The following is a 21,925-nucleotide window of genomic DNA, read 5'->3' as shown; positions in this document are numbered from 1 at the left end:
TGCGTTCACCACTCTTGGTTCTGAATAATGCTTGGTTCTTTCCAGTAATTGGATCTATCTTCAAAATTATCATTTTAGGTTTTTAAAGGTTATATACCATAAGTTCAAGGGAATCTCATAAAGTTCAGAAATATTTCAGTAGCAATACTTTCTTAGTATACTTGTGGATGGTGAAGGTGATGGCTTCAAAAAGAATAATTCATTTGTGTTGGTTAGTACTGATGTTTGTTTTAGAAATAAAATCCAAAACCCATACTTGATTATCCCATCTCAGATTTTTACACTTCATTTGATGATTATCTGGCACATTGTAAGTTGAATCTATGTGTAAATTTTAACTAGTATTTTATTTGTTTATATATTGTACCTCTAGATATGTGATAAAAATTCCTAGAAGGTAAGTTCTTATTTATTTTTAGTGTTGTCCACCACACTTCAATTACTACTAATAATAGTTAATAAATAGTACTTTGCAATTCTGAATGCATTCCTGGAGATATGATCTCTTCTTTATATGACCTTTCCTGGTGGCTCAGAGGTAAAGAATTTGCCTGCCAATTCGGGAGACTCAGGTTCGATCCCTGAGTTGGGAAGATCCCCTGGAGAAGAAAATGGCAACTCACTCCAGTATTCATGCCTGGGAAATCCCATGGACAGAGAAGCCTGGCAGGCTACAGTCCATGAGGTCGCACAGAGTCAGACACAACTTAGTGACTAAACAACAACACGTTTCTTTATGTATTACTATGAAGTAGACATTTTCTCTATGATCTTTAATCTTCAGTTGAGAGAAAGTGGGAGTCAGGGTATGAAGCTTGCCATTCTGGGCCTATCGTATGTATGCCAACAGGCAGACCTAAAAGCTATCCAATCATTCTGGGGATTATAGAGGATACAATGGCTTTTCTTTTATCCATGCTGGAGATGGACTTTTAAGGGATCAATGCAGACCCTCACAGCTATTTTTCTAGTGTTGCTACAGGTTAATGACTTGCCAGAACCCAAAGTTTCACTCCGTCATCCATGCTTTGTAGCCATCTTGGCCATCTACAAACACAGGTACTGTGCAACTTTACTGCAGTTTTTTATTAGTAGTATTCAATTTTTTTTCACTTGATTTAAATATAAATCATAATGAAATTCTCCCAGAGACTGTGTTTGGGGAGAATTTCATTTTCTTTCTTCCATGTGTCTGGGATTTTCTGAGTATATAGAGTAAATATACATTGCTTTCAAAAGTATAGAAATTAATTTTGTTCTATAATATAGAAATTATTGTTCTACTTGACCACTTTAGATTTTATAATGTTTAAAAAACTCAGAACAATTGTAATTTTTAAAAAAATTTAAATCCTTATTTAAACTTATTTAAATTTAAATAAGTATCAGAGGTATCAGAGTGTTATTAGTTCATTTTCTTTCAAATCATAGCAGAATAGCTATCACATGTCAAATGTTATCTTTTATAATCTGATTTATCTACCACTACCTTTTTATAACAAACCACTTTATTTTTACTGGGGGAAAGATTTTCTGCTTTCCGATGGAAACTCAGGTGACTTCTGCATATTTCAGTTAACTTCACTTCCCTTTGTATTCTTCTTCCATATTACTTCCTCTTTCTTAAGCCACTCCCTGAACATTCCTCTCATTTTTCCATTTGTATATAATTTGAGAGGTATCCATTTCTCAGGTTTGGCGACAGTTCAGGACCAAGGGACAAGGTCACAGAGATTATAGACTGTTGAATGTGTGACAAGGCGGCTCATAAAGAATCTGGTCAGATGTCCTTCATTTGCCTTTAATTAACTACAGCTGCTTTTTATGTTGCACGCTGATCTTTGATCTGCTTTCCCCTTCAGACCTCTGCACACAAGGTAGTTAAAAACAAACTAGGAGGCCATTTTAAAGACAAAAAAAAAAAAAGAAAAAGAAAATCCCTCCGGGGTAATCAAGTGACAGTGGAAGCAGCCATAAGCTGTTAGCTTTATTCATTAGAGAACTTTAAACATGTCAAGAAATAGAATAATGTTCCTGCTGTTAGATCAGCCTCAACAATGAAGATTACAACAGCTTTGGGATGCATGAGTGGGCAAACTTCTTGTGAAAACAGATTTATTGAGGGGCATTTTACTACAGTGGCTCAGAATCTAGCTTACACAGTTTCATAGCAGGAATATTGGTTCAGTATGCATTGAGAATGTTGGTGCTCTAAGAATGGAAGATTTACAATGCACCTTTGCTCTAACACAAATGGCCCCTGCAATTAGGTTTAGAAAAACTTCCTATGCTCTATACGGATGGAATGGACGGCCTCTGTTATACCATATCATCACTTTTGCTGAAGCATCTACTATGTATTAAGTAGAACATGATCCAACATAAATTTTACTTTGGTAGTGACTGTATAAATCTTGAAATCTTTCACAAATCAAGCTGATTGATGTAATCTTCATTGGAATGAAAATGCCAATATCAGCAGTTTTTTAAAAAGTAGAGTGTTCCTTAGAGTCAATAATCTTGAACAAGAGCTTAAGAACTATTCTGGAAAGGAGTCCATTCTAACCATAGCTAAGTGGATTTCCTGTTGTCATTTTTTCTTCTTTATTATAACCCATAGCATCATTATTTGGGGGTCCTTGATAACATGAGAGAACATTTGATTTGAGGAAAGAAGATCAAGGACTTCCCAACCCTTCATTTTTCACTATGCATGTTCAATTTTTATAGGCGCTCTTCCTCCTTGTAAGTTTCAGAGAAAAGTCAGCCTTATGCAATCTCTTGTAACCTATGAAATTTGAGAAAAACACTATCCTATATTTCACAATTCTCTTACTTTAAAAAGTAACATTTTCACTCAGAATAAAACTAGGAGGCTCTCTTGAGTTGCTGATTCACTTTGAGTTTTCCCAAATATGTCAACAATCTATTTCTCTGTACCTATTGACTTGTGTATGGCCAAATTATGAGTCATGGTCCACACTTCCCCTTGGCTAAAATGGCTTTTCCTCAGTTGCATCACTTGCCTCTTTTTTTGGATCTTTTAATCATGTCATGGGTCTTGCCCTTCAATATTCCTGTTAGAGCCCATTCTTTCAAAGGACAAGAATTTACTAATAGAAAAAGCAGTGTGTTTGGAAATTATAGATATTTTGTCTTCAACTACCTGAATGTCTATCCTGACTATTCTATACTTGAAGTTTGAAAGGACTTTATAAGAACAAAAAAAGGGAGCAGGAGGCACCTAATATATTTTAAAAGCAGAATAATTATGCTTGGTTAAGATTTAGAGTTAACATCTAAAGCCTAGGGATACTTATGATGTGGCCAGTCAGTCCAAAGAAAGGAACAGGAGAGCCAGATTCAACTCTGGGAGTGGTATGGGGTGGTGGCATATGTCCCTGTACTCAGCTCCAGCCACTTGCAGCCTTGCAGAAAGATGATTCAGAGCTGCCAGATATTTCAGTTTCTCAAATCACCTGGAAGTCTGATTTTCTTATATGTGAAAACTTCTGATAGGTAAATGTTGACAACCCAATTCATTTTAAGAAAGAACACTATGTGAACTGAACAAGGCACATCTGTAGACTATTTTCTGGAGGTAGTGCCTCAATCTTCTTTTCAGCGCTTACTGCTTGGGCAAACTATGACATGGCTTTCAAAAAGTACATGGAAGATTCTGAGTGGGTGACACCGTGTCATCAGAAATGGTAGCACAAACTGATTTAAAAAATAGTGACAGCAAAGTTAGGAAGAACAAATGCTTGTATGGTGATATCTTACTGTGTGCTTTCATACTCTCATTTAGAGGAGTCCTCGGGACAACCCTGCTGGGCTATAAGGACTATTATTTTTATTTCCATTTTACAGAGGAGGGTATTGAAGCTCAGTGAGAGGTTCTTAATCATTTTAAGGATGAAGAATCTTTGGAGAAATTGCTGAAAGTCACAGACTTCTCTTGCTATAAAATTGAACATTAAAATAAAAACTTAGCTCATAATTTCTGGGAGGTCATGCACAGCTTCCTCATTCCAAAGTCCAACCACAGAACCCCTGGAATAAGTGTTCTGTGAAACTTGATACACAATTCAAACCTAGGTCTTCAGAGCGCTGTGTGTGTGTGTCTTTTTCTATTACCTGATGCTTTCCTCCTTAGAGAAGCAAATAATTGAGAGAGCAGCCACCAGAGTAGAGCCTGCCCAGGCTGAAGAATCATTTGCAAGCCACCACTGCTGGAATGTTTGGACTCCGAGATGAGGCTGGGACTGGGGAGAAAGACACCAGCAGTTAGAACCCTCCTCACCATAGTCTCTGGAAAACTTCTCAGTGTTCTCTAAGACATCTGAGAGTTACAAATAGTAACAGCAACAGTAAGAGTGGCCACTACTCACCCTATGCTTGTGATATGCCAGGCACTGTGTTGAGTGATGAAATCAGTACAGTTTTTACCTCCATTACACAGATTAAAGGAACTGCTAACCCAAGATGATCATCCTGACTCTGGCTCTGACACCATTAACCACTCTGCTGTACTGCTGTTCACTGTAGAGTGAGCAAATGAGGGAATGGAAGGTGCAGGGGAGGATGCTTTATTCTGTCATCATTCTTTAGATGTGTGTGTGTGTTAGTTGCTCAGTCATGTCTGACTCTTTGCGACCCCATGGACTGTAGCCCACCAGGCTCCTCTATCCATGGAATTCTCTAGGCAAGAATACTGGAGTGGGTTGCCATTTCCTCATCCAAAGGGTCTTCCCAACCCTTGTCTCCTGCATTGCAGGCAGATTCTTTACTGAGTCATCAGGGAACCCCTCTTGAGATATATGACCGTACAAAAATTTCTGAAAGGTTGTTTTTCCTTTTAAGACACAATGATTTTTTTCCAGATAGCATGGACTTAAAGAAAAATTTTGTGCATTTAAGAAGATAAAGGAAAAACTTTAATTATACCCAGTCTGGTGGGAATTTTCATACACACACACACACACACACGCACACACACACTGCTGTTCAGTCACTCAGTCATGTCCAGCTATTTGTGACCCCATGAACTGCAGTACGCCAGACTTCCCTGTTCTTCACCATCTCTCAGAGCTTGCTCAAACTCATGTCCATTGAGTCAGTGATGCCATCCAACCATCTCATCCTCTTTCATTCCCTGACATATATATAATCAGTCATTGCTAAACTCTGTTCAGCTGCCAAAATCAGTGATAAACTGTATTATCTTCAGTGTTCCTTAAAGGCCAGTGATACCAAATTCATTTACAACTGAACTGAGTATCCAGTATTTCTAAACGTTTGGGGAAATAATGCATATTAGATTTAATTTATTCCATTTTCATATATAGTGTTATATGAGTCATGTAAAATGGGATACTTGCCAAATTAAAGTGAGGAGATGCCAAGCATGAATAACTTACACAAGATACAGAGTTAATCATATTTTTATGTGGAAAACTTCATTACTCAAGAGTACATCGCCTTAAAAGAAGTGCATAGCTTTTACTGAGTTATATAAACCCCTGTTAAATGGATAATCTTGGAGTTTATGTAACTAGAATGATATTTGTTATACACAGAGTATATAGATTAATTTGCTATGTGGATGATATTTGAAATAGCAACTTAAGCTTCAAATAAACATCCAAAATGGAGAATTTGAATTAAAAAAAAATCTTTTATTGTTATTTAAATGATGGGAAACATAGTCAAATTTTTTGTACCTTTATATACTTGGGAGTAATTTTCACTTAAAAAAAAAAATTTCACTTGGGAGTAAATTTCACTTAAAAGCAAGATTTTATATTGGGAATCCAGTTTAAGTTCAGCTAACTCTCTATTGACAATTGTTAAATATTACAATTCCCCATTAACTGGTACTCTAGGACTCAAAACTAAAATAAAAATTGATATTTTATGGTTTCTTAAAACCTAGTGAGATTCTAAAAGTATGTGGTTTATCTTAGTATTATTAGTAATATTTTATAAAATTCTATTTATTTTTAAATACACAACTATGTGCAATGTATATGTACATTGCATCTCATCCCCAACCTTTCTAGATAATAGTTTAGTATAATTCAAGTTAGCTCAAATACATTATTGTATTGCCTTTGTCCCATATTAGTTAAGATTACTAATCCTGTGTAATTTACACCACTATAAATGTTTGTTAGCCCTCACTTCTTACTTTTCACGTTTATTTAACTTCTGCTGCTTTTATGTTTATCCAACTTCCTTTGGATCATATAAAAGATTATCTCAATCTCAATTTTTTCTGAGAGAAAAGGCATGCAATGTATCTTTAGCTTATCACAGATCCATTTCTAAAACTTGCAAATTAACCTGTTTCCTTTCTTGTCATTCTTTCCTCTTCTCCCTGTTTCCTGCCTTAGTGGTCAGTGCCGCCTACGTTTTTCTTTGGATTTCCATCTCATGATCTAATGCCTTAGGTGCTTTCTTTTTTCCATGAGGCAATGTTTGCACACAGCTGCTCTGTAATGTATAGCATATATTGGCTTGAGAATGGAAATTTCACTTCTGTAAAGTGGTTTGGGATACACTTTTGTGCAAGATGCTATGCCAAACTGAATTGTGGATTGTAACATGCAGCCAAAGTTACCTCTGTTTGCCCCTCCAGGAAGCAGTGTGCAGTTTTAATAACCATGATGCCCTATTGCAATGACTTCCAGAGTTATTATGTAAACCTTTCAAGCAGGGCTTATGTCTTCCCTATTTCTTCACAACTTTCCTATACAATAAATACTTTCTAAATGACAGGTTTAGGTGAGCTGGGCCTTATCCACAAGTTAACATCTTATGCAGTATATGTATATTTAAAACTTGAGCCATTTCATTTTCTTTCCAAGTTTGCTAATCTCACAGGAATATAGAATAACCAAACCATAAACCTGGGCTCCTAATAGAAAAGTGTTTTTTGAAATGAAGTGCAATTAATTAGTCCCAGTACTGTTGTTACTGGATGGTCAGCAGTGTGGAAAATAAGTCAGTTAATTAGGATTAAAACTTAATTATTTAGATAAAGAAGCAGCTAGAGTGTTGTTTAAACATTCCAAACCCACTCTTATTTTTCAAAGCACAAAGAAAAAGATGTTACAAAGAGATTTTAAAACTCTGAAATTCTCTTTTCTATAGCCCTCCATCTAGGGGTTCACATGTGACCAGATCCCCACCAATCAGATGTCCAAACCTCCTTCCCACAGCTATTGGCCCAGGGACTCACATGTGACTGAAGTGAGAGGTCTATCAGAGCCTTCCCAGGACCTTTCTGTTGGAGCCAGCAGGGAAGTGTCCTGCTTGCTTCCTGCATCTGAAAGGTGACAGGATGGGAATCAGGGGCTCTCAGAGGCAGTATACCTCTCTGTGTTAGGAAACCTCTGTAGCAGGAGTGAATAAAGACAAGCAGAGGCAAGCAGATGAGGGAAGGGGAGAGAAAGTCTTAGAGCCAAGCATCCCTGCCATTGCCGTCATTTCAATTATAAGCCAATGAATTCCCTTCTTGTGATTTATGTTGAATTTTGACTTAAACAATCAAAAGAGCCCTGACAAATGATTTTGGTTGGAACTGACTATCTGCATGAATAAAAAGCATTGTTTCTCTCACACCAACTCTCCTGCCTTTTCACTGGTAAGGTAAAACGGAAAATGTGAACTCTGTGTTTGTTCATCCTGGAAAACACCACTTTAAAACACAAATGACTCCTTGTAGGAGTATCTTTCAAACTGCGTGAAACAAATATTGAATAAATTAAACTGCAATGGAGAAAACAGTATTGCTTCATTTATTGAACAACAGCATTTTAGATTCTGTGCTCATTTTAATAATTGTACTGTGGTCTAATTGGACTCATATCTTCCATATTAACTTTTAATCTCATGCTCTTAAATTCATTTTCAATGACGAGTGCTCCAAAACCCATTCAAAGGCAAGAGAAAGCCTTAGGTGTAGCTTGAGTAAACCTGTAATTTCACTCGGCTTCCCAGGTGGCACAGTGGTAAGAATCTCCCTGACAATGAAGGAGATGAGGGTTCAATTCTTGCTTTGGGAAGATCCCCTGGTGTAGCAAATGGCAACCCATTCCAATATTCTTGACTGGAAAATTCCATGGATAGAGGAACCTGATGGGCTACAGTCCATGGGATTGCAAAGAGTCAGACACAACTTAGCATGGGCATGTGTGCACACACACACAGACACACACATACACACACTCTGTAATTTCACAGTGTTGCTCTTGAAACACTTCATAATATCATTTTTCTTCTTCCTTGGAAACAGGGAAATCCTCTCCCCTCGTTGGTTGTAAGCTGAATTTAGTTCAGAAAAGGTGCCATTTATGAATTCATAATATAGCTAGCAGCTATATTGATGTTGATGCTATTTGATTTGGCATTTGTATGTGTCAGGGCTTCCCCAGTGGCTGAGTGATAAAAAATCCGCCTGTAGTGCAAAAGATGCCAGAGACTCAGATTTGATCCTTGGGTTGCGAAGATCCTCTGGAGCAGAAAATAGCAACACACTCCAGTATTCTTGCCTGGAAAATCCCATGGACAGAGGAGCCTGCTGGGCTGCAGTTCATGGAGTCACGATTCAGACGTGACTGAGTGACTTAAACCACCACAACCATATGTCAGGGTAAAGCTTAACTGCTGTATCAGAGAGACCCAACCATTCAGCAGCTTAAAGAAGGAACTATTTCTCTTTCATGTGACAGTTCTGATGGTAATAGTTCAGTTCATCAGGGAGTCTTTGCTCCTCATAGTCACTCTGGGACACAGGTCCCTTCCAGTGGTTGCTCTGCCATCCCCTAGGGCACTGTCTGGTCATCTGTAAGGTATAACTTCAGTTACTACCACCCTGAAGTTCTAATTAGTGGGAAGAGGAAATTAGGTAGGAGAGAGGCATACTCATGGTCTTATGCACTCTGCTTCTCACATGCCATGGATGAAGAATTTAGTCACATGGTCACACACAAAAGATGCTGGGAACTGCCATATTTATGAGATAGATGGATCATGGTATCAAGAAAGAGAAATTGGATTTTGGTGGAGCTCAGGTATTGTTTCCAGAGATATTTTACGCTTTTAGATTGTGCCACTGTTTCACATGTCCACTGATCACATGCATTACTTTGGTGCATAAGAAAAACAAATGAGGACATTGATCCTTGGAACACCAAAGTAGCACATGAAGAAATTTTATTTGTCTGTTTTCAGACTTTTTAGACAACCTGAGAATTCCAGGGTAGATTGTCATGGTTTTAATTTTCATCCATCAAGAGATTCTTTTAGTGAGGATGCATTTTAAATTGCTTGGCAAAAAGTTAGGGACTGCCTTCTCTAAAAAAGATGATTCATTTTAAAAATCTTTCATTAATTGCTATGTAACTTTGCTTTTGAACTGTGGTGTTGGAGAAGACTCTTGAGAGTGCCTTGGACTGCAAGGAGATCCAACCAGTCCATCCTAAAGGAAATCAGTCCTAAATATTCATTGGAAGGATTGACACTGAAGCTGAAACTCCAATACTTTGGCCACCTGATGCAAAGAACTGACTCATTGGAAAAGATCCTGATGCTGGGAAAGATTGAAGGCAGAAGGAGAAGGGGACAACAGAGGACGAGATGGTTGGATGGCATCACTGACTCGATGGACATGAGTTTGAGTAAGCTCTGGGAGTTGGTGTTGGACAGGGAAGCCTGGCATGCTGCAGTCCATGGAGTCACAAGGAGTCGGACATGACTTAGCGACTGAACTGAACTGAACTTTGCTTAAGAATAAGAATATGAATGTGTCCTTTTACTTTCTTTTTTTACTTTTTGTCCATTTTTACTTGAGGACTTAATACTGCAGATTCAAAATTTCTTAAAGTAGTTTTATTGGGTTCGTGACCCATCTTTAGAGGCGTATGTTTATTTGTATAATTATTTTAGTTGGTGTTTCCAATTTTCTATGTTTCTATATGATGTAATTTGGCCATTAAGTATACTGCTTAAGGTATACACATTTTGGTACATTATTGGATCTTAGTTAAATATTTGCCAAACCATAAACCCAAGGAAACCTTGAAGATTAAAACTAAACAAAGAGAATATCTGCTGAATCTAGTTCAGGGAATAGTGAACATCCTTCAGTGTATTTGTTCTTTACATACTTGGTATTACTCAATAATATGACCAACAGTTTGTTCATTCAACATTTTTATTCTGTATATAGATAGTATACCATACCTTGTGCTAGATACTGGAGACACTGAGGAAGAAAAACAAGCTATTTAGTTACTATGTATTCATAAAAACAGGAACTTAGTAGTTATCTCAGTGTTAACTCCACCTCTTATCCCTCTAACGCTTTCCTCTAGTATCCTGACTCCAACAGGACTAGCAAGCCTATGCTCTTTCCACCATATCCTCATCCCCATTCATCTTCACTTCCCTCTACTCAGCTTAAGTTCCAGAGTCAACCATTATAATAATTTCCTGGCACACATTCTTTTCGTTGCCCTGTCACTTCCTCATATTCACTTGACAAAACCTCATTCTGGTTTGCCTATTCTGCCTGCACACACACAGCCAAAACGTGGCTACCGAAAATGACACTAAGTCATGACCTCTGACCTCAAGTGTACCCTTAGTGCTGCCTCGTAATCATACTACTATATGTTTCCCCATCCATCCCTTCCCTCACTCCTACTGCCAACTATCTCATACCTTCTCTCTGCTTTCTCCAACATCCCCTTCCTTATTCTCACTCTCGGTTGATGACCTTGCTTCCTGAGAAAATGGAAAACGGAAGCGAGCAGAAGAGAACCAACACCTAGAACTATGCTAGGATAACTAACACAGTATGCACTCAGAAAAATTTGATGAATGAAAACCCTCCTGATCGTGTACTTGTCCGGCTCCCAGAAAACTGGGATTAAGCGCATTTAATGTTATACAGTAGCAAAGACACATACCACAGTGCTTGTTTGGATGGAAGCCATGGAGGCAGATACTGTTTCTAGTGAGTTAGTAAGTTAAGCATATTAACTGATATCAAACATTGATTATTATTTAGATTATATTTCTGTGAGTAGTAATATATTCGGTGCTATTATAATTAAATATTTGTGTTATAAAATCTATCTGCCATCATGTTTATGTAATGTCTCACACTTCAGAATCTAAATATTGTTTTTCAGTTGATACTTATTTTGCTTGAAGGGCAGTTTCATTTTTGCAAGTTTTTCATGTGGAAGTAAAGATTAGCTTAACCCATACTTAGTGAAAATTCTGTGTGATTGAACTGTATGGCTGACTACATAACTGAAAATGAATCAGCTTTCTTCTTTGTTCCCCATAAGCCAGACCTTGATAAAGCACATGGGCTTCCCCTGTGGCTCAGATGGTAAAGAATCTGCCTGCAATGTGGGAGACTTGGGTTTGATCTCCGGGTTGGGTCTCCGGGTTGGGAAGATTCACTAAAGAAGAGCATGGCAACCCACTCCAGTATTCTTGCCTGGAGAATCCCCATGGACAGAGGAGAGTGGCGGGCTGCAGTCCATGGGGTCACAAAGAGTTGGACATGACTGAGTGACTAAGCACATAGGGGGATTTATCTAAAATAAATCCCAGTAAGCTGGATTTCATAAAAGCATGGTACCAAGGCTGGTATGGAACAGAAGTTCAAAATAAATAATTTCTATAGCTATGGTTCTAGGTCATTTGGCAAATAAAAAGTTAAGAGCTATTACATAAAGGCAAGTGTGATTAAGTGCAAAACACTTGGCTATATATTAATTAAGGTAATAGTGGCACATATTTTAACAGTTCTAAGTCTCTTACTCTATCAAGATGAACAATGAGATTGCAAGAAGTAGTACTAATTCTTCCTGTTTCTGGACTCCTATCCAGTGACTGAGGCGAAACTGTCTTTAAAGTAACATTTTCCCTCCTCTCTTTTAAGATGCTCATACCCTTGGAGGAGGGCAGGGGAAAGAAGCTGTTTTCCTGGAAGACTGTTGCACTCATTACCAAATCTCTATGTGGTCTAAGTATTGGGAAAACAGCATTGTGAATCACATGCATGGTCAGTAGTTTGGTGGGTTGGATGGTTTTCTTGGGTATCAATTCCTAAGGATTTCTTTAAAAATTCTGGCATAATATCATAATTTTATTGTTAAATTATCATGAACAGAGAATATGGGCTAAAGGTTGATTTATGGAACCCTTGGAAATTTGTGACAAGCAGAGTTAAAGAAGTTGTTGCTGTTGTTTAGTCCCTAAGTCATGTCTGACTCTTTGCAACCCCATGGAGTGTAACCCGCCAGGCTTCTGTGTCCATGGGGTTTCCCAGGCAAGAATATTGGAGTGGGTTGCCCTTTCTTCCTCCAGAGGATCTTCCCGACCCAAGGATCAAATCCAAGTCTCCTGCATTGGCGAGCGGATTCTTTACCACTGAGTTAAAGCCCCTGAGTTAAAGAAGTACTGGTAATTAAAAACTCTCCATATACTATACTTTTAAAATTATTTGAACCTAATATAGATAACATTGGAGAAGGAAATGGCAGCCCACCCCAGTGTTCTTGCCTGGAGAATCCCATGGACTGAGGAGCCTCAAGGGCTGCAGTCCCTGGGGTCGCAAGGAGTTGGACACGACTGACCAACTAGGCAATAAAGGTAACAGACTTTGTCGTTGGATTTGGGCAGTGTGGTCTGGTAAGTGTTTAATAACTGGCTCTCTAGAAAACAAACAAAATCTCTGATTTGTACCTTTTGGTATTTTCCTTAGTGTAAATACTCCTACAATGGGCAGTTTCATGCTACCACCATGATGCCACTGAATGCGTGGTTGGGAAGAGAGGCTTAGCATCTGGCCGGTAAGGGTCAGCTTTACTACAGAACTGGAGGAGTGGGCAGGGAGGGCCTGAGCTCTGTTGCTGAGTCTTGTGACAAATAGAAAGATCCTTCTTTCCCGGCAGTTCAATAATAGAAGGAAGGAAGACCAACTGTGAGGAAGTTATCAAACTTTTGAAGAGGCTGGAATTTAATTATTTCAACCACTAAAAATAAAGGATAATTATGTGATGTAAGTGCTAATTGTTGTTATAATGGCAGCCATATTAATTATAGTACATAAATGTATTAAATCAACAGGCTGTACACCTTAAATTTACATAATGTCATATGTCAAATATATTTCAATTTAAAGAAAAAAGAAAGTCTGAGGCAAAGCAATATATCTTCTTTGTGACTGATAGAGAAGTCCCCAGAATTGGTCAAGTCTCTTCTGAATGGAAAGAGAGGTCCTGGTACTCAGCAGATAGAGTGGAGTCCTAATTTCTACAACTACCCTTCTGCATGTTGATAGACTTCCAATGTTGAAATGCTAGTCACAGTGAACATTTTTTTCACTCTGGATACACAAAATACATTGCAACTTTTTCCGAAGTGTATATATAGTATATACACATGCAATCGTGAAACAAGTGATACGTCTGTTTCTCTTCACATTTCCTTCACTTTAAAGACATTTTGTGTGTATGTGTGTGCTCAGTCACTTCAGTTGTGTCCAACTCTTTGCAACCCTATGGACTGTAGCATACCCTGGTCCTTTGTCCACGGGATTATCCAGGCAAAAATATTGGAGCAGGTCGCCATGCCCTCCTCCCAGGGATCGTCCCAACCCAGGGATTGAACCTGTGTCTCTTGTATCTACTGCATTAGCAAGTGGGTTCTTTACAACTAGCACCACCTGAGAAGCCCTTAAAGGCATTTAATACACTTCTTGAGGAATTTCTGAGAAATAACTCCAGAAAGAATAAAGAGACAGAGCCAAGGCAAAAACAATACCCAGTTGTGGATGTGGCTGGTGATAGAAGTCCAATGCCGTAAAGAGCAATATTGCATAGGAACCTACAGGTTATATCCATGAATCAAGGCATTGGAAGTGGTCAAACAGAAGATGTCAAGAGTAAATGTTGACATTTTAGGAATCAGCGAACTAAAATGGACTGGAATGGGTGAATTTAAGTCAGATGACCATTATATCTACTACTGTGGGCAAGAATCCCTTAGAAGAAATGGAGTAGACATCATAGTCAACAAAAGAGTCCAAAATGCAGTACTTGGATGCAATTTCAAGGGTGACAAAATGATCTCTGTTCATTTCCAAGGTAAACCATTCAATATCACAGTAATCCAAGCCTATCCCCCTTCAGTAATGCTGAAGAAGCTGAAGTTGAATGGTTCTGTGAAGACCTAAAAGATGTTCTAGAAATAACACCCCCAAAAGATGTCCTTCTCATCATAGGGGACTGGAATGCAAAAGTAGGAAGTCAAGAGATATCTGAAGTGACAGGCAAATTTGGCCTTGGAGTACAAAAATCAAGCAGGGCAAAGGCTAACTGAGTTTGGTGAAGAGAATGCACTGGTCATAGCAAACACCCTCTTCCAACAACACAAGACTCCACACATGGACATCACCAGATGGTCAATACTTAAGTCACATTGATTATATTCTTTGCAGCCAAAGATGGAGAAGCTCTATCCAGTCAGCAAAAACAAAACTGGCAGCTGACTGTGGCTCAGATCATGAACTCCTTATTGCCAAATTCAGACTTAAATTGAAGAAATTAGGGGAAACCACTAGACCTCTCAGGTATGACCTAAATTAAATCTCTTACGATTATGCAGTGGAAGTGACAAATAGATTCAAGGGATTAAATCTGATAGAATGCCTGATGAACTGTGGATGGAGTTTCATGACATTGTACAGGAGGCAGTGATCAAGACCATCCCCAAGAAAAAGAAATGCAAAAAGGCAAAATGGTTGTCTGAGTAGGTCTTACAAATAGCTGTGAAAAGAAGAGAAACTAAAGGCAAAGAAGAAATGGAAAGATATACCCATTTGAATGCAGAGTTCCAAAGCATAGCAAGGAGAGAAAGGAAAGCCTTCCTCAGTGATCAGTGCAAAGAAATAGAGGAAAACAATAGAATGGTAAAGATGAGAGATCTTTTCAAGAAAATTAGAGATACCAAGAGAACATTTCATGGAAGATGGGCACAATAAAAGACAGAAATGGTATGGACCTAACAGAAGCAGAAGATATTAAGAAGAGGTGGCAGGAATACACAGAAGAACTGTACAAAAAAGATCTTCATGACCCAGAAACCACAATGGTGTGATCACTCACCTAGAGCCAGACATCCTGAAATGTGAAGTCAAGTGGGCCTTAGGAAGCATCACTACGAACAAAGCTAGTGGAGGTGATGGAATTCCAGTTGAGCTATTTCACATCCTAAAAGATGATGCTGTGAAAGTGCTACACTCAATACGCCAGCAAATTTGGAAAAGTCAGCAGTGGCCACAGGACTAGAAAAGGTCGGTCTTCATTCAAATCCCAAAGAAAAGCCATGCCAAAGAATGCTCAAACTACCGCACAATTGCACTCATCACACGCTAACAAAGTAATGCTCAGAATTCTCCAAGCCAGGCTTCAGCAGTATGTGAACTATGAGCTTCCAGATGTTCAAGCTGGATTTAGAAAAGGCAGAGGAACCAGAGATCAAATTGCCAACATCCGTTGGATCATCGAAAAAGCAAGAGAGTTCCAGAAAAACATCTACTTCTGCTTTATTGACTACACCAAAGCCTTTGACTGTGTGGGTCACAACCAATTGTGGAAAACTCTTTAAGAGATGGGAGTACCAGACCACCTAACCTGCCTCCTGAGAAATCTGTATTTAGGTCAAGAAGCAACAGTTAGAAGTAGACATAGAAAAACAGACTTGTTCCAAATCAGGAAAGGAGTACGTCGAGGCTGCATATTGTAACCCTGCTTATTTAACTTATATATAGAGTACATCATGCAAAATGCCAGGCTGGATGAAGCACAAGCTGGAATCAAGATTGCCAGGATAAATATTAATAACCCCAGATATGCAGATGGCACCACCCTTATGGCAGAAAGCAAAAAAGAACTAAAGAGCCTCTTGATGAAAGTGAAAGAGAGTGAAAAAATTGGCTTAAAACTCAACATTCAGGAAACTAAAATCATGGCATCCGTTCCAATCACTTCATGGCAAATAGATGGGAATTAGTGGAAACAGTGGCAGACTTTATTTTTGGGGGCTCCAAAATCACTGCAGATGGTGACTGCAGCCATTAAAAGATGCTTGCTCCTTGGAAGAAAAGCTATGACCAACCTAGACAGCATATTAAAAAGCAGAGACATTACTTTGCCGACAAAGGTCCATCTAGTCAAAGCTATGTTTTTTCCAGTAGTCATGTATGGATGTAAGAGTTGGACCATAAAGAAAGCTGAGCACTGAAGAATTGATGCTTTTGAACTGTGGTGTTGGAGAAGACTCTTGAGAGTCCCTTGGACTGCAAGGAAATCTAACCCGTCCATCCTAAAGGAAATCAGTCCTGAATATTGGAAGGACTGATGCTGAAGCTGAAATTCCAATACTTTGGCCACCTGATGCAAGGAACTGACTCACTAGAAAAGACCCTGATGCTGGGAAAGATTGAAGGTGGGAGGAGAAGACAACAGAGGATGAGATGGTTGGATGGCATCACTGACTTGATGGCCATGAGTTGAGTAAGCCCTGGAAGTTGGTAATGGACAGGGAGGCCTGGCGTGCTGCAGTCCATGGGGTCACAGAGTTGGAGAAGACTGAGCGACTTAACTGAACTGAACTGGGGTATTTTACCATCTGCCAGCCTAATCCACAGCTTGCTTTTCCCCTGGTGTTTCTCATTGCATTACTCATTGTATTAAGGCCCGTATATAGCAGTTAACTTTCCATAAAAGACCAACAACATATCTGAAAATTGAACCACTTACCTAAGTGCACTTGGAGCTTACTTGGGGTCTAATATAAAGTTTAATAGCAAGTAAAGGAAAATAAAAGGATAGCTTCCATTGAATTAAAAAAGCAAACAATAATTTTAAAATATATTACATTGAGCTGAAATTGAGTTTAGTAAAAACTTTGCTTACAAGTGAGATTTTCATTAGTTTAATAATTCTCAGCTTTTCTGTCCTTTCATTCAAAGTGTGCTTTTTAAAAACCCACTTGTTTTTAAGCTGTGCCTCAACTTTTCTTCCTTCCTTGTACATTCTCTATCATGATTTCATGCATAATGTATGTATATGTTTATAACTCTGAAATATATTTTCCTATATTCTGAAGTCGATGAAATAATAAACTTTATGAGAGCAAGAAGTTTATGCCAAGGAAGTTACTGCACTACCTTTAGATTTGTGCTAATGACCATTGCTTGGAGTTAGTTTCTTTAGAAAAATACAAACTAATAGTAAACTTCTATGATAATATTTGCTCAGAATTTTCAAGGAAGTCTGTGGCTTGCCCAAAAGCTTAACTTTTAACAACATCTTTCAAACCTGCGAAATTACATTGCCTATTTAGCCAATTCGGTGTGCATAATATTAATTTACTATGCCACAAAGGTAGTACGCTTTAACTGTTATTAGGGGAAAGTATTTATTTGATTTCCCTTTATGAGTCTCACATTGCTTATAATTCAGTAGGGCTACCACATTTTCTGGGCAGGCTATCAAATAGGATGTTGTAATGATTTGCTTGACTAGTAGAATAGATGAAAAAATATTAGTTCTGTCTGTAGCTGTTCTATTTTTGAATTTCAGATTTGCACAGTTTGAGACCATTTATTCCTCGTGGTTTTCTTTAAAATTTTTTTTTAATTCCTTTATATTTTAAAGAGTTAAAGATGTCACACAAAATCAGAGTAATGGTTAGGGTACTATGATTTCAGAGGACAAAATAAAAGACAAGTTTTATTTTAAAATGCTTGGGCTATAGTACAATGCAAAATTTTTGGCTTTGGTGAAAGGAAAACATAGGTCTTACTTGTAACTGACATCTTGGGATGCTTGAATGCTTCAGCTCTCTCTCTGCATTACTATCCCTTTTCATCTTCATGAAGATGTTGAGATGTTTTCTGATTCATAAAAGGTTACTTAACAAAATTATCTTTGGAATAATCCATTCTATTTAGAGGATACATACAAACTCAGAGTGTTTCAGTAGACTAACTTCCTATATTATACATTATCATGGATTTCTTGAATAACTGGATGAAGTTCTCTTTATGTACGCTAAATTCTTAAAACTTCATCGTCTACATATTGTTGTAAAGGAGACCCATCATTGTGGTGGTTTATTATTTTATATAATCTGTTTCTTTTTTCAACAAATCTTTATCAAGCAACTACTAGGTTTCAGGTATATTTTAGGTACTTAGTGCATATTGGTGGACAATGCAGACAAAGATCTCTGCCCTGGTGAATCTTATATTCTACTGGAAAAGACAGGAAACAATAAATATAAAAAAAAGAAGTAAATAATGTATTATGTTTGAAGTTGATAAGTACTTTGGCAAGAGGAAAAAACAGAGCAGCAAGACGTGTTTTTTTGTTTGTTTGTTTTTTGATTCTGGGACAGGAAGGAGCAGACCTCTGTATTAGAGTGGTCGGATTACTCAGTGACCACGTAAAGGAAGTTGGCCACATAGAATCTGAGGGAGGAGCATTCCAGGCAGAGGGAATGGCTAGCACAAAGGCTGAAAGCTGAGACAGTCTTGGCATGTTTGGGAAACAGCAGAGACCACTGTGGCCAGAGTAGAATTAGTGAGGGGAGAATAGTAGAAGAGTTGCTGAGGGAAGTAGTGCAGGCCGGGATTATGCATGGCCTTTCTGTGAGTGAGATGGGAGTCGTTGCTGACCAGAGGGATGACATGAAATGACTTACATGTTAAAAAGGATCACTCGGTCTGTTGGGTGAGAACAGATGGAAGGGGTCAAAGGTAGATGAAGGGAAACCTGTTAATGAGGTGCTGCAGTTAATCAGCTGAGAAATGATGACCATAACTTAACTAGAAAAGGGTCAAGAGTACAGGCAGTAGAGGAAGTCAGAGATGGTAGAAGTCTGTTTGTATTTTGAAGTAGAGCCAATGGATTAGAAGAGAATTTTGAGAGACAGAGGAGTCCACAGTGATTCTAAGGTTGAACAGGTTGGTTTTTGTTTTGTTTATTTTATTTTGTTTTATTGAATAGGGGTGTTGGGGAAGGAGTTCAGTTTTACTCATGTGAATTTTGAGAAAGTTGTTAGATATCTAAGCAGAGACATCAGATAGACAATCAGATACTTAAGTCTAGACTTTGAAAGAGAAGCCTGTACTGGACATGTATTGGGCAAGTTGTTAGCATATAGATGATAATTAAAACCATGAGTTAGAATGAGATCACCAAGGGAGTGAGTGTAGATAGAGAACTTAAGAGTGAATTTCATGTATTTGGCATGATTTACTCAGTGGGCTTGTAAAGTTAAATACACCCTCTTCTCAACGAACTCATGGTTTGTATTTGACTGTACATTTTCATAAATGCAGGAGATGCCATTCATGTAGACTGTAGTGTCTGGAGATGAATATTGCAATGGCCAATATGGGGATGTGGGGAGCAGTGTGGAGAGTCAGTTCTGTATTTCTGTATGTTAGTGGCTATCAGTTCAGTTCAGTTCAGTCGCTCAGTCATGTCCAACTCTTTGTGACCCCATGAACCACAGCATAACAGGCCTCCCTGTCCATCACCAACTCCCGGAGTTTACCCATACTCATGTCCATTGAGTCAGTGATGCCATCCAGCCATCTCATCCTCTGTCATCCCCGTCTCGTCCTGCCCTCAATCTTTTCCAGCATCAGGGTCTTTTCCAATGAGTCAGCTCTTCGCATCAGGTGGCCAAAGTATTGGAGTTTCAGCTTCAACATCAGCCCTTCCAATGAACACCCAGGACTGATCTCCTTTATGATGGACTGGTTGGATCTCCTTGCAGTCCAAGGGACTCTCAAGAGTCTTCTCCAACACCACAGTTCAAAAGCATCAATTCTTCAGTGCTCAGCTTTCTTTATAGTCCAACTCTCACATCCATACATGACCACTGGAAAAACCATAGCCTTGACTAGACATGTTAATGGCCATAACATGATACAATAAATGCTATTCTTGATATATGTAGTAGAGTTGTAATATAATATAATATTAATAATGTAAAATGTAATAGAATTGGTATATGTCATGGGATTGTAGAGAAAGGAAATGTGATTTGACTCAATGATAAGAAGGTGGAGTTAAATTTAGAAGACTGTTCTCAAACAATGTATCTTAGAACAGATTAATATATAATAACATTGTGTGTAGTTAAAATCAAAATTAAGACCTGAACTGAAGGATCACTTGACATTATCTTTTAATAACCTACATTCAGGTCCACCTTTGGGCACCTAGTTTGTCTTCCGAGATCCCCTATCCTATTGCTAAAAAGGCTACCAAAGCCCATTGCAGCATTGCTCATGGCTGAAGGCAGAGGTGGACGAGGAAGGAAGGCACAGGAATGACAACAGGACCACAGCATTCTAGCTTTCTATATGTGAGGATTCTGTTAGGAATTAGCAGGGGTGCTATGTCCCATAATCAGTCCATCAATGTGGTCTTGCCCTTTCCATTGTCTCTTTTCTGTGGCTTAGGTTACAAAGGAATGGTTTTTAAAAGTGGATTTTCTACTTTCTGTTGTAAGCATTATAATCTCAAAAAAAAAAAAAAAAAAACCACTAAAAAAAAACATCTTTTCTGTGAAGTGATGCCTTTCTTTAATGTGATTTTCTGTTCCCAGCTCTAAGAATACTATTGAGTCATCCACCAGTGGTTACTGGCCAAGTAGGTGAGAATTCTAAAAAATGCTTCCAGGTGAAATACACACACACACACACACACACACATATATGTGAAGTGAGTGAAGTGAAAGTTGCTCAGTCATGTCTGACTCTTTATGACCCATTGGACTATACAGTTCATGGACTTCTCCAGGCCAGAATACTGGAGTGGGTAGTCTTTACCTTCTCCAGGGGATCTTCCCAACCCAGAGATCGAACCCAGGTCTCCTGTGTTGCAGGCGGACTCTTTACCAGCTGAGCTACCAGGGAAGCCCCGACTTTATGTAGGGGAATTTGCAAAATTCATACATATACACATACACACACACATACATATTCACACACATGTATATCTTTAACATTTTTAAGTGGTCTTTACCTCATGACATTAGCCTTGTATCCTACAAATAATCTCAGTTATAAAGCACATCTAAGCCACAACTGAATTAAAATTTTACTTAAAAATTGTAGATATTTGGGACTGCTCTGGTGGGCTGGTGGCTCAGACTCCACACTCCCAATGCAGAGGGCCTGGGTTCAATGGAACAGTGATGGGGGTGTAAAGTAAATAAGGCAGATGGAATCTCTGTCCTTATGGAGCTTTTTGACAAGCAAACAGTTGCAGTGCCATGTAATAACACAAGTCCAGGGTACTGCAGGAGTGCATCAAAGGGCACCTGTATCTGTTAGAATTAGGTTCAAGGACAAGTGGCACAAAACCCAAATAGCAATAGTTTAAAAGAAATAGAAAAATTTTAACATGAATGTCTTGAGGTAGACCAGAACTCCATGATGTCAGACCTACTTCTGTCTTGTTGCTGTGCTGTGTGTGACCTCCAGGCCCCAAATCACCTCATTGTGCAAGGTGACTTCTCCTGCCCCAAATCCACATTCCACCGGAAGGAAGTAGGAAAAGAGAGGGGAGGAGCAGTCTCTGTAACTTTAAAAGACTTCCTAGAAATTGCTCAAACCACTTTCACTTACATTCCCATTGGCCAGAACTTGGTCATGTGGTGGTCTAGCAGCAAGGGAGGCTGGGAAATGATGTATTTATTCTGGGCAACCAGGAAGAAAAAGAGGGTGAATGCTAGGGGACAACTAACAGTCTCTGCCTTAGGATTTCTGGGAAAATAATTGTCCAAATTGAGATCTGGGGTAAGTAGGATT

General features: G+C 38.6%; 1 protein-coding gene across 2 annotated transcripts in view; it reads left to right on the top strand.

Moving 5' to 3' along the window:
• The window catches only part of SLC25A21 (solute carrier family 25 member 21), a 524,275-nt gene that overhangs the window by 288,877 nt on the left and 213,473 nt on the right, over positions 1-21,925 (top strand). The window lies entirely within an intron of this gene.

The sequence above is a fragment of the Bos indicus x Bos taurus genome, chromosome 21 (assembly GCF_003369695.1).
Source record: "Bos indicus x Bos taurus breed Angus x Brahman F1 hybrid chromosome 21, Bos_hybrid_MaternalHap_v2.0, whole genome shotgun sequence".
Taxonomy (NCBI): domain Eukaryota; kingdom Metazoa; phylum Chordata; class Mammalia; order Artiodactyla; family Bovidae; genus Bos; species Bos indicus x Bos taurus.
This window is presented reverse-complemented; position numbering and strand designations above follow the sequence as displayed.